The sequence below is a fragment of the Mixophyes fleayi genome (genome assembly GCF_038048845.1).
Source record: "Mixophyes fleayi isolate aMixFle1 chromosome 4 unlocalized genomic scaffold, aMixFle1.hap1 SUPER_4_unloc_1, whole genome shotgun sequence".
Taxonomy (NCBI): domain Eukaryota; kingdom Metazoa; phylum Chordata; class Amphibia; order Anura; family Limnodynastidae; genus Mixophyes; species Mixophyes fleayi.
This window is the reverse complement of record NW_027445887.1, coordinates 64,548-76,998: the sequence shown is the minus strand read 5'-3', so window position 1 is coordinate 76,998 and position 12,451 is coordinate 64,548. Positions and strand designations below refer to the sequence as shown.

Below are 12,451 nucleotides of genomic sequence, written 5' to 3'. Positions count from 1 at the left end.
CGAACAGGACACAGCACAGGACCCAGCAGCACCACTGAACTCAAAATTGACAGAGCACAGCACACAGCACCACTGGACTTTTACTGTTGAATGTGTGAACTTGGTAATATTGCAGTACCAATGGGCTTATACTGCAGGATTGGTTTTGCAAATTTTGTTGTAATTAATTTTTTTTTTAATTATTTTTTTGTATTTCTTTTTATAACTTTTTTTTATTTTTTAAAACACTTGGGAATAATGGGGAAATAACTATGCCATTAGAAGCACAGAGCACAGGACACAGCACCACTGGACTGAACAGGACACAGCACAGGACCCAGCAGCACCACTGAACTCAAAATTGACAGAGCACAGCACACAGCACCACTGGACTGATACTGCAGAACACAGCACAGCACAGCACAGAACTAAACAGCACAGCACGAGATTATTATTATTATTATTATTAATATTTATTTATAAGGCGCCACAAGGCATCCGCAGCGCCGTACAGAGACAAACAAAATCACAATACAATGGGAGACAGCACAGTACAGTAAACACAGCAACTCAGTACGCTCAATGCACAGCTAGAGAGGGCGGGGAAGGGGGAGGGAGGATCCGCAAATGACGGGGCCCAAGAAGGAGGGCGCGGAAGACAGGGAGACCCCCAGGGGGGAGGAGGGAGCGAGAGTGGACGTGGGGTGGAGGACCCTCGAGGAGGAGGGCTAAGTAGCTGGAGAGCATAGTTAGAAGTGGTGGAAACAGGAGGAGAGATGGCCCTGCTCAGAGGAGCGTACAATCTAAGGGATTGAGATCTACCAGGACAGAGGACCACCTAACACACCCTCCCTCTACCCTGATCAATGCCCGAGTGAAGATGGCGGCGACTAGCGGGGAATTTATAGGATCCGAGTATCGCGAGATCCGACAGCGGGATTATGACTCAGAGCCTCGGTTTCAAGTTTTCATTTGGCGCCAATACCCGGATCTGTCTCTGATCCGACTCGGATTGAAAAGGTTCGGGTGGGTTCGGATTCACAAAATCCGAGTGCGCTCATCTCTAGAATGAAGGTGGAGAGGTGGATGGTGTTGTACATGTAAGCAAGCAGTGTAGTCAAACAATGGGAACAGCCAGTAGAATACTTGCTTGTATAGGAAGAGGTAAGGCCGTCATCAGAGATCATGGGTTCCAGGACAGATGATTAGAACAGGGCCCCTCCACCTCCCCACAATGTTCCCCCGTTCCCAATGCATGGCTAACTTCACTCTGATACCCTCACCCCTACAGATCCCACTACTCTAGTATCGAACATCCTGCATGCTTATGTTTGTCTTGTTAAAATTCTGTACCAAAAATAACTTGCTACTTACAGGGTTGTATTATTCCTTACAATACACTAGTTTCCCTAATGAACACTGATGCAATGCCATTAAAACTTCCTGTTGATACAAATAGTATTTACAGGATATTATATCAATTTTACATCTCACATGTCCTATATAAAAGAAGAACTAAGGCCTGTTTCTGCCCGGTTTCAAACCGGGGACTTTTCGCGTGTGAGGCAAACGTGATAACCACTACACTACAGAAACACCAGCGGTGACCTGTCCTGACCTCTGACACTGTAATAGAGAGTGATCCTTTCTGACATTTAGTGATCTCTATCTGGACTCAACTTGATAAAAAAAATTGATTATTTACACTGACTGTCTGAGGGTGTTATCCTACCAATATCGATGTACCCAGGGTCCCTGTTCCCTAGTCCTTCATTAGGGGTCCATCTTGGATGGGTGGTCTCTTAGTAAAATCCATCTGCACTTCCGCATAAAGTGATGGGAGACACCTAGTTGACTGTAGTGTATTCCTTCATACGTAGGGATCTACTTATAGTGCAGAGGAGGTTTAGTTGAGATCAGATCTTTCCTAACACCAATACATCAAAAGTAAAATTGATCTTGTAACTATACAAGGTCTCCAACGTAATAATAATAAAAAAGTAATAAAATGTTCAGTGCTAATACCTTTTATCCTTGCACTTATACCTTAGTGATTAAACACTTAATACCTCTTATCTAAAATAACGACACGGACACCAGATATAAGTTTGGCAGAAAGGGGCGTATTTATTTTGTGGAAGAATTTTATTTTAAAACTCTGAATGGCGACGAGAGCGAAGCAGTCAGCTAACGTCTAAACTTTAAACCAATACAGCGTAAGGTGAAGCAATACCGCTGTCCCAAGACTTTACGGATCCCAAGTCTTTACGATTGGTCGGTACTAACTTGGCGTCATCGTGACTGCCCCCTTCTGGACTCACATTGTCGTATACAATCGTATATCCTCCGCCCCAGAGGCCAAGAGTCAGGTTACTGCAAAAGTGGCAGTGACGTGCGGCCAATTAAACGGTAGTACCTTCGATTAGCCGCTGACTGCATTGCTCTCCTACCCACAGCCAGGACCCTTTAACGGGAACATCGCCCACCACACAGAGAAAGAACTAAGGGACCTAAATGCCTATAAAGATGAATAATGAACCACTCCATGCCCTCATCTGTGAGGTGCACCCCGTCTGTACGGAAAAAATGAGTGTGCCTCACCGTGATCCATGGGTGAGCAATAGCAAATCCACCTAAAGCTTCGACCACTTTACTTGCGGTCTTATTGACCTTCCGAATTATGGTCTTCATAACGGGAGGGGCGATAGGAATTCTCCAAGCAAGGCGGGGGATAATGTGGGACCAACCTATCCTAATCCCAGGCCATCTAGCATGTAACGCTCTCAAATCCTCTCTTATACCGATAATTAAATCCAAGGATTTGACATGGCCTAGATCATTACCGCCTGCATGAACCAATAGAATGCCAGGGGGGCCAAATTGGTTAATTTTGTTGTCTAAAAGTGGCATGATAGCATGCCATAACAATCCCCTCCTTCCAACCCATCTGAATGTTATAGGGTTGGTAAATAGGGACCAATCATAGGCCATATGATGTTTCTCGGCCCAATATACATATGAGTGGCCTATGACCCATACGTTAATCTTCTGCAGACCTAAGACCAAAAAATATAATTGGTTAGGGCCATAAAATTAATTTGCTTATCGAACCAAATATATATATATATCCGCTGGTGTGAACCAACCTCTGCACTCTATAGTAGGTCATGACAAGCTAATCCTGAAGCTTAACACCCAGCGGTCCATGAGCAACTAATTACCATAAACTTTTCTCATAACAGAGAAAATCGGAGGTATCTTAAAACCAAGCAGGTCTGGGTGTAAATTTAAAGAGACCACTTTAACCTTATAACGTATTAAAAATGGAGAAACAACCAAGCGGGTTCCGGTGCCACTAACGAACCGCTTTCACATAAATTAGTATACCAAGCCGGTCTAAATAAACTATGACACGGCTTTAAACTCCATAAGCTGCAGTGTACGCATACTAAATATTGAAGGTTCAAATACCAAGCAGGTCAATGTGCACCATAAGACTGCTTTATCCTCCAAAGCTGCAGCACATAAATATGAGTATAAAAGGTTTATTTAAAAATCACAGGTCTACATGTTACTGCCAGACCGCTTTAGCCTCCGTCCACTGACGTATGTCATACCTTTTATACTTAAAGTACAAATTATCGTGGGGTTTAACCAAGCAGGTCCAATAAACTGTGGGACCGCTTTATCCCCTGAAGTGACATACGACAGCTAAAAACTATAACATGCAGAATAATGTTGACCAAGCAGTTCCCATGGCTGTGGATCCGCTTTACCTTACCGATCCCTGCATGTTAAGAATACATTCCGCCAGCGCGATCCCATCACAATAGCCGCTTCACCAAAGACTGACCAACTTGCATGCTGTTCAAAACTTACCAAGTGTAAATGCATAAGCGCACACTTTACATATTGCCACCAGCTTAAACTATTATTAATTCACCCTAATAGCAAAAGCACCTTGGCGTGGTGGGTGGGTTCAACATACATTTGCAAATGTGTGCAACTGAGACTTTTGCATTTTTATCTACAGTAGAAATAGCAGATCTGTTGCTGGCTATAGCAGTGTGCTGGGGGAATTTGTCTCTGTTTTTTCCTTTTAGGATAACCCCACCCTTTCATGCACCTGTTATAGCCTATAAATTGATTTGAGCAACTACCAGTTCTGTATTAAACTATTATTGTGCCTACTTCCCTGACTACAATCAGCCGTACAAGCTGACATAATATATGAATACCTGTAGTAGTACAGTGAACCATGATGGGAAGGGGTAGGCAGCAATAACCAAGGTGAAGGACAAAAAACCTACAAACCCTGGAGGCCCATAGCCAATCAGACCTTGATCCAGTGAGAACAGGGAAAAAAATCCCCTCATGCCCTTGCTAAAAGCGACAAGCAGCAGAGCCCAAGGTTATCGCCATGGTGTGGCAGTATTTACCTTATGTTAGGGTTGTGGGCGTATATATGACTTATATGCTCCTGACTTCCAGCGGCCTATTGCCTGTATAACCGAGGGCGACTCGCCTCTTTCTGCTGCGGCAGTAGCCAACCCGATTCTAAATGAATGGGTACCATAGAGCGACGGGTCTAAACCCAAATACACCAACGCACGTTTAAATACTGCATTAAATTGGAATTTAGAAAGAGGTGCACCATCTGCATGTATCAGCCACATCTTTCCTTCTTTTGGGCGAACTATTGAAAATTTTGAGCACCAAGCCACCGGGCATATACCCGTATCTTCCTGTGCTGCTATGTTAAACCAATGCCCTTTACTGAGTTGGTCAGTCTTTGAGCGGGCTAATTTACAACCCACGTGTGAATCAGTAATATATGTATACTTCGCCAATAGCGCATTACCAATATCTGCATTAGATCGCGCAACCAGTTCGCTTATTCTAAAAGCCCCATGGAAGGCCATGCAAAATGCTGTGCTGAAAAGGAGCGAATCGTACTGATTCGTTGTGACCGCTGTGAGAGCACTCACCAATAACCTCAATATAGCTATGGAAATGGGACGTCTTGCGTCCGCCTCCACCGGCCGTTCCTTTGCCCAACCTCTCAATGCTTTGGAGATCATGAAGCCCTTATTGGGGTCCGCCACACTATGCAGACGAGCCATAAAGGAAATCCCTGACAGGGTAGAGGCCATATTGGATTTTGATGCTCCTTGGAGGTACCTACTCCACATGAAATCTAACATGGGATCCTTTTGAGTTGAAGGGTGACAGCCCGGATAAGAACTCAGGAACAATTGCCATTGGTGCCAGGCAGTTCTATATGATTTTCTCGTGGAAGCAGCCAACGACAATTCCGCCAGACCCATTATACCGGCTCGACCATCTGCCAAGCGGAAAGGGGACAGGGAATACCTATTAGGCTAGCTTGGGGTGCTAAAGACCGGAATCGCTGCCATTGGCAGCGAGATAGAGAGTCAGCTATGTGATTCTCTATGCCAGGAACATGTTTGGCCCGAAATAAAATGTCTAACTCTAACGAACGCAACACCAGTCTGCGCAATAAGTTAACTGCCGGCAGAGAGGAAGCGGTCTGACGGTTAATAGCTTCACCTACCCCGAGATTGTCACACCAGAACACTACATTCCGGCCAGACAAACTCTTCGCCCATAGCTCTAGGGACAGTACTATGGGAAACAGCTCTAGCACTAACATGTTCTTGACTAGGCCATTTATATGCCATTCCGTCGGCCAAGTAGCCGCGCACCATTCCCCTTGAAAAAAGGTTCCAAAGCCGTGGTCTCCGGAAGCATCCGTGTGCAGTTCTAACTCCCTACTAGATACTGGACATTCAGGCCAAATCCGCACGCCATTAAAATCTTGCAAGAAAGTTGCCCAGATCTTAATATCGGATGCTAGACGAATCCGTGCATGAGGCCTGCTGTGGCCAATTGTAACTTCCTGCTAAATATCCCGCCCATAGGGATTACCCTACAAGCAAAATTCAATGTACCCAGAAGTGACTGGATGCGCCGCAGAGAGCTAGCGTCTGCACTCAGAACCTCTGATATGATTGTTCGCAGTTTCTCAATCTTATCCCTGGGTAAGCGACAACATCCTACCGTGGTGTCTATCTCTATTCCCAGAAGTGATAAGCAGGGGGCTGGACCCTTTGTTTTGTCATGGGCTATAGGAACTCCCATAACAGCAAAAAGAGCTTTTGCTGCAAACAAAACTTCAGAGCAAACAATGGATGAACCTGGGCCTATAAACAAAAAATCGTCTAAATAGTGTGCTACCCCAACGTGGCCCGTTCCTGCTTGTATACACCAATGCAGGAAGGAGCTGAAGCACTCAAAAAACGAACATGACACCGAACAGCCTATAGGAAGACAGCGATCAATATAAAAGCCGTCTTGGAATTTGAAGCCCATGAATCTAAAATATTCTGGGTGAAGCGGGAGAAGCCTAAAAGCAGACTCGATGTCCAGCTTAGCTAGAAGTGCGCCTTTCCCAAAAGATCTCACTAGGGCCAAAGCTTCCTCGAAAGACTGGTAAATTACCGAGCTGTGGTGAGCATCTGTCAGAGATGACCTAAACGGGTCCTTTCTCCTGAACTCCAGCTGCTATACCTCGTGGGTATCGATCGATAGATAAAACAGACAACTTCAGATGTTGGGCTGAAAATGTATCTGGTTCTGACCAGCCCTAAGTCAGAGTAGTTTTATTTATACATAGTTTCACAGAGAAAGAGAGATAAGGAATGCAAGGTTTCTCAAGGCAACTTGTCCATGTCAGCAGTTTGTGGGCATGATGTAGAGCAGATGTCTTATCACAGTCACGTAGGCCTCAAGTGGGGGTCGTGGGCTCCTGGTACCAAAGTTGCTGGATGTGCACATTCTTGAGAAGAGACATGTTGGCGAGAAAGAAATGAATGTGAGGCAAAGTTCATGGAGAATATTCTGCAGCTTGCAGACTATTCTTCTTTCAATAGTAATTATACAAAATGCATTACTTTAAGAAGTTCATAAAATGTATATCTCTCACATAAACCCCTCTTTTTATCATTTTTATAATTAACCTGCCTATCCTTTTGGTGTGCATGAAGCACTCCTGCACCCGACCTACTTCATTCAATTCAATGGAACCTCTAATAGGCCCTTAGAGGATGGTAAAGATACATTCAATCAGGTCTATGGTTCATGTACACCTAATTCTTAAAAATAATAAAAAAGAAAATGGGAAAGACTGAAGGGGGGGGGGGAGAGTACAAAAGAGCCTTAAAGCTCAGAGAGGACAAGATAAACCTCTGATACCGGTTTGGGCTTTACATGTCTTTTAAGAGACTTCTTATTCAGAATGAGATCATTTCTGCACCTTTTCAAACAGCATTGGAAAAAACATAAGCTTAGTTTAAAAATGACATATAGCAACAACAATAAAGCGAATATCTTAGCTATCCATATTAAAATGCCTGAAATCCATGCGAAAATACCTTTGCCCCAATTGCTAGGATTTAACCATGAGAAGGCTGATGTCCACCAGCCATCATTAACCGTATCAGGGTCAAAATTCTCTTTCCTGAAATTCTCCTTCATTTCTTTGGCTTCTGTCATGTACCTGTCTATTACTTCTTCTGGATTATCAGTGTCATTTGTTACAAAGTTACAACAATGTATTCCGTATTCTGTTTCTAGGGTCAAACAGTATCCTCCTGACTGAGCAGTGATGTAGTCTAATACAAGTTGATGTTGTATTAACTGGGTTTTCATCGCCTGCAGTTCCTTTCCAACATACCTAAAGGATTTGTCATAAATTTCTGTTATGTTATCTAAAAGTCCTGCAACCTTTAATATCATATTATAGTTCGCCATGTACCCCCATGTCCCTATTGAAATGATGTTACCAAATCCAATGCCCACATTGTGCCCTTTGGACTTTGCTATGAGAGGGATATGTTCAGTATCTATTGTCTTAATTTCCCTTTACTCAAGCCTATGGTCCTTTTTATTCCTGAATACTCCTTTGAGGTCATCATGGGTCATGACATAGAATTTAGGAACCAATCTGGCCAAGTAGCATACCCCTATGGAATTTGGGGGGAGCCACCTGTAGGCATTGCGTCCACACACATAATAAACATCATCTGGTAAAAGGTAGGGGATATCATAAAACAGGCAATATGTAGATACCTGTTGTCCTAAATGACATGACGTGTCATTTTCTGCTCTGTCATTGTCAAAGGCAGGTAGTGTGCCGTTCCAGGTGAGATTATATCTGTCATATTGACATTTTATACCCTCCTGGCTCTTTAAAAAAATAGTACCTTTTCCGGGTTTCATCTTCACTGTTTGGTTGCATTCAGAATTACAGTGTGATAAATAAGGTTGGGTGAAATTCACTATAACTTGACAGCGTGATTTAGGGACGGACCCTAAAGGGAAACTCTTATTTTGGTAACTAATGCGTATTTGGCCATATGGGGTCCATATTGACTCATTTATAGCCCTATTGGATTCTATTCCCTTATTGAAACAATATTTTGGTCTGACTCCATTCGTGTTTAGTTTTACTACTGGGTATCTGGTGGTTTTATACTTGTGGCTGACCATGCGTCCACATGAGAAGTTTCCCTCTCTCATTTTAGTCAGCTCTTCACTACTCAAAGGTATGGGAACCAGGGCTATATTTTTACTGATGGTAGGAGTACGATAACATACCCAGCAGTTGCTGGTATTAGTTATTTGACTGATGGCGTTGTGCAAGTGTGCTATAACATTCTCTGGCTCTTCTAAATTAGAAAAGGCTGTAGGAAAACATAGAAAAAGAACAATTTTTAAAAGGACCTTACTCCCCTTCATGGTTTTTCCTGGGTCACCGTAGCCTTTTTGCAGTGGCTGGCGTGGATCCAAGGATCCTTTCCTTCAAGTTTCACAGAAGTGGGTGTAGTCAACAGAACTTGATATGGCCCCTCAAATCGTGGTCCCAGAGACATCCTCACGTGTCTTTTTATGAAGACGTAATCTCCTGGCACCAGGGCATGTGTTCCAGTGCAATCCTCTGGATCTGGGATTGAAGAGAAAACTCAAGAATGTATGTTAGTGAGGGACTTCTGTAGTTCTTTCACATAACTAGTCAGTTCACCTTGGTGTTTCACTAAAGATTGTGGAAAATAACACCCTGTCTTTGGCGGCCCCCCAAACAGTATTTCATAGGGGCTCAGCTTGTGTTTCTTATTAGGTGTTGTCCTGACTGAGTATAGGGCGAGGGGAAGGCATTGCAACCAGGGCATCCCTGTGCTTTTCATGGCTTTCTGTATTTTGAGCTTGAGAGTGCCATTTAGCCTTTCTACCTTGCCACTACTCTGCGGGTGGTAGGGGGTATGGAATGCTTGAGCAATCCCCAAGTCTGACATGATAGATGTCATCACTTCTCCTGTAAAAGTAGTACCTCTGTCTGATTCAATCACCTCTGGAACCCCGTATCTACATACTACCTCAGATAGCAGCTTCTTGGCTGTATTTTTCGCTGTGGCTTTGGATATCGCCCACGCTTCCGAAGAGACTGGAGAATAGATCAGTAGCTACTAGGACATATTCATATATTCCACATTTGGGTAGCTGAATGTAATCTATCTGTATGCGCTGAAAGGGGTAGAGGGGTTTAGGTGTCACCCTGGGAGGTACTGTTACTGTGTGACCAGGGTTATGTGTGTTACAGATGGCGCAGGCCTTTACCAGATTACTGGCAGCTGTGCTGAAGCCTGGCGCGATCCAGTGTCTGAATACAGTGTTAATTATTGCGTCTTTTGAAACATGGGAAGGCCCATGCACTAGAGCAGCCAGTGTAGGAAAAAGGACTCTAGGGAGACAGTGTCTGTCTGTTGTGGCCCATATGCCCTCTATGTGTTCCGCCCCCCTCTTTTTCCACTCCTCTCTTTCAGATACTGCTGCTTGCTTTTGGAGGATTTTTAGCATTTCCAGATCTATAGGGAGGGTGGGGGGTGTTGTGGACACTAAATAGTGTTGTACTAGCGGTAAGTCTGCTGCAGCTTTTGCAGCCTGGTCTGCTAGTCTGTTTCCTCTTACTTCCATAGTCTGCTCTCTGGTGTGTGCTTTTACCTTTATGACTGCCACTTCCTTGGGCAGTTCTAATGCAGCAAACAACCTCAAAATAATTTCTACATTTTTAATGGGTTTACCGTTAGAGGCCATAAAGTGTCTGTTCTTACAAATACTTTGATAGTCATGTGCAACCCCAAAGGCATATCTGGAGTCAGTGTAAATGTTAGCTGTTCTCCCTTCTGCATACTGACATGCACTTATAAGTGCTTCTAATTCAGCTTGCTGTGCAGATTGACTTGGTGGGAGGGGTTGCTGGAGTACAATATCTGTTTCTGTTGTAACTGCATAACCTGTTTTGGGAGAGCCCTCCTCATAGTACCTAGACCCATCTACAAACAGGAGTAAATCAGGGTTGCTAAGAGGTGTCTCTTTAACATCCCCGGGAGGTTTAGTTTCCAGATCCATTAAGGCTAGACAGTCATGATCACAGAAATTTTTTTAGTTGTGTTTCCTGCTTTGTCACAGCCTCAACACTCTCTATATTGTCTGTGTCTTCAGCATCACTTTCTATACTGTCTGTGTTTGCAGCGTCTATAGTGTTTCTGTCTGTGTCTGCAGCATCTATACTGTTACTGTCTGTGTCTTCAGTGTTTGCAGCATTTATACTGTTACTCCCCTCTTTTATATCCATGCAACTTGGGAACAATGTTGCTGGATTTAAAACTGTGCATCTTTTTAGTGTAACATTTGAGGGTGTCAGTGGTGCTACTTCATATTTAGTTAATCTAGCCACTGAGATGTGTTTTGTTCTGGCTTGATTCAGTATTTCCATGACTGAGTGTGGTACCTGAATGGTGAGAGGGTGATCCAGCACTATGTCTGCAACTTTTTGTAGCAATAAAGCGGCTGCTGCTACTGCTTTTATACATGTTGGGGCTCCCACTATGACGGGGTCTAATTTTTGTGAGTAGTACCCCAATGGTCTTTGTCTGCTCCCATGCTCTTGTGTTAGTACGCCATGAGCGTGCCCTTCTTGTTCATGGCAGAACAAGTTAAACGGTAGTTCATAGTTAGGGAGCCCAAGGGCTGGGGCGCTTGTGATTAAATCTTTGATCAGCTCAAAAGCTGCTTTTTGTTCAGCTGTTGACCAAAACATATTGCAACTTCTATTCATTGGAAGTTGGATCAATGCAATCTGGATTGCCTAAATGGTCTTTTTTGCTGGAGATCTGTGAAGAAAAAAACTTTTGCATAAAGATTAACATTTATTCACTAGGAATTACAGTAACTGTTATTCGTTGAACAGCTGCTAATACGACACTTGTTTAAAAGTTTCTCTTTGTAGCTTAACTGTGACGCTATGCGTTCCATGCAAGGAAAAACTGATTTCCTCAAAGAGGCAGTCCCCAATATCACAAACAGGGAATGTCAGTGACGAGACCTGGGCGAGTGTTCAAAGCCACTCCTTTCTCATCATCTCTTTGTAAACCAAATATTCACACATATTTCCAGATTCTGTGATTTCCATGTTTACAGTACAAATATATATTCACAATTCTCGCTCACAGACAACATTTTATCTCGTAACAATTCTTTATGGGCATAACAAACCCTCCTGATTTCTGAGAACATTTATCAGCGCCATTTTACACAGATAAAAACAGCTTGTAATATCTCTCCATGTAAAGCTCACTCCCACAATTCTCAACTTCATTAAAGAGAAAGCTATTTTTCTCAAAAAAAAAAAATAATAAAAATAAATATTACTTTGTTCAAATATAGAAACGGCTTGTTGGACCCCAGCCAACTTTGTTCTGAAACCAGTAATAGTGATAATGTACATTATTTACAGTCTTGTGACGGACCAAAGACTTTAAAACTTCTTTTGCATCTCTTCAAAAACATTACATTTACAACTGTACAGCTTTTTCAACCTTGAAACATGTCTCTTGTAAAACGGTCAAGACAGACAAACATGGATCTTCCTCACACGCAGTAAGACGGAGATAAAACTCACATACAGAGAAAGAAAACTTAACTGCTATCTTCCAGTCTACTGCTGTGGAACTACAAGTCCCAGCATTAGACTAAATACACATTAGCTTCAACATGCTAATATCAATCAGCACTCCGGACATATTTTTCCTATTGAAAAATAGAAACATACTTGGAAGAACCATTTTATCAATGTTACATACATTGTCAGATAACAAAAAACACAGAGTGCTTCTTATCTCAACACACTGAAATCTTTTACACAGAATAAGGGAGGGGCACATCTCACTCTTCAGCTGCGCAGCATTTAAACATACATTTTTAGTACACAACCTACTTGATTCATTGTTTTAGTCATTATATCATTTAGCTTGTGATACATTTTCTATTTCATCAGTGTCACTTAAATTTGTTAACTGTAACATATCACAGGAATCATTGTCATTCTCTAATT

General features: G+C 42.9%; 1 non-coding gene across 1 annotated transcript; it reads right to left on the bottom strand.

Moving 5' to 3' along the window:
- Nucleotides 1-1,502: 1,502 nt before the first annotated feature.
- Nucleotides 1,503-1,575, bottom strand: TRNAV-CAC (transfer RNA valine (anticodon CAC)). The gene has a single exon. It is a non-coding gene; the product is annotated as a tRNA-Val (tRNA).
- Between the last annotated feature and the right edge of the window lie 10,876 nt (nucleotides 1,576-12,451).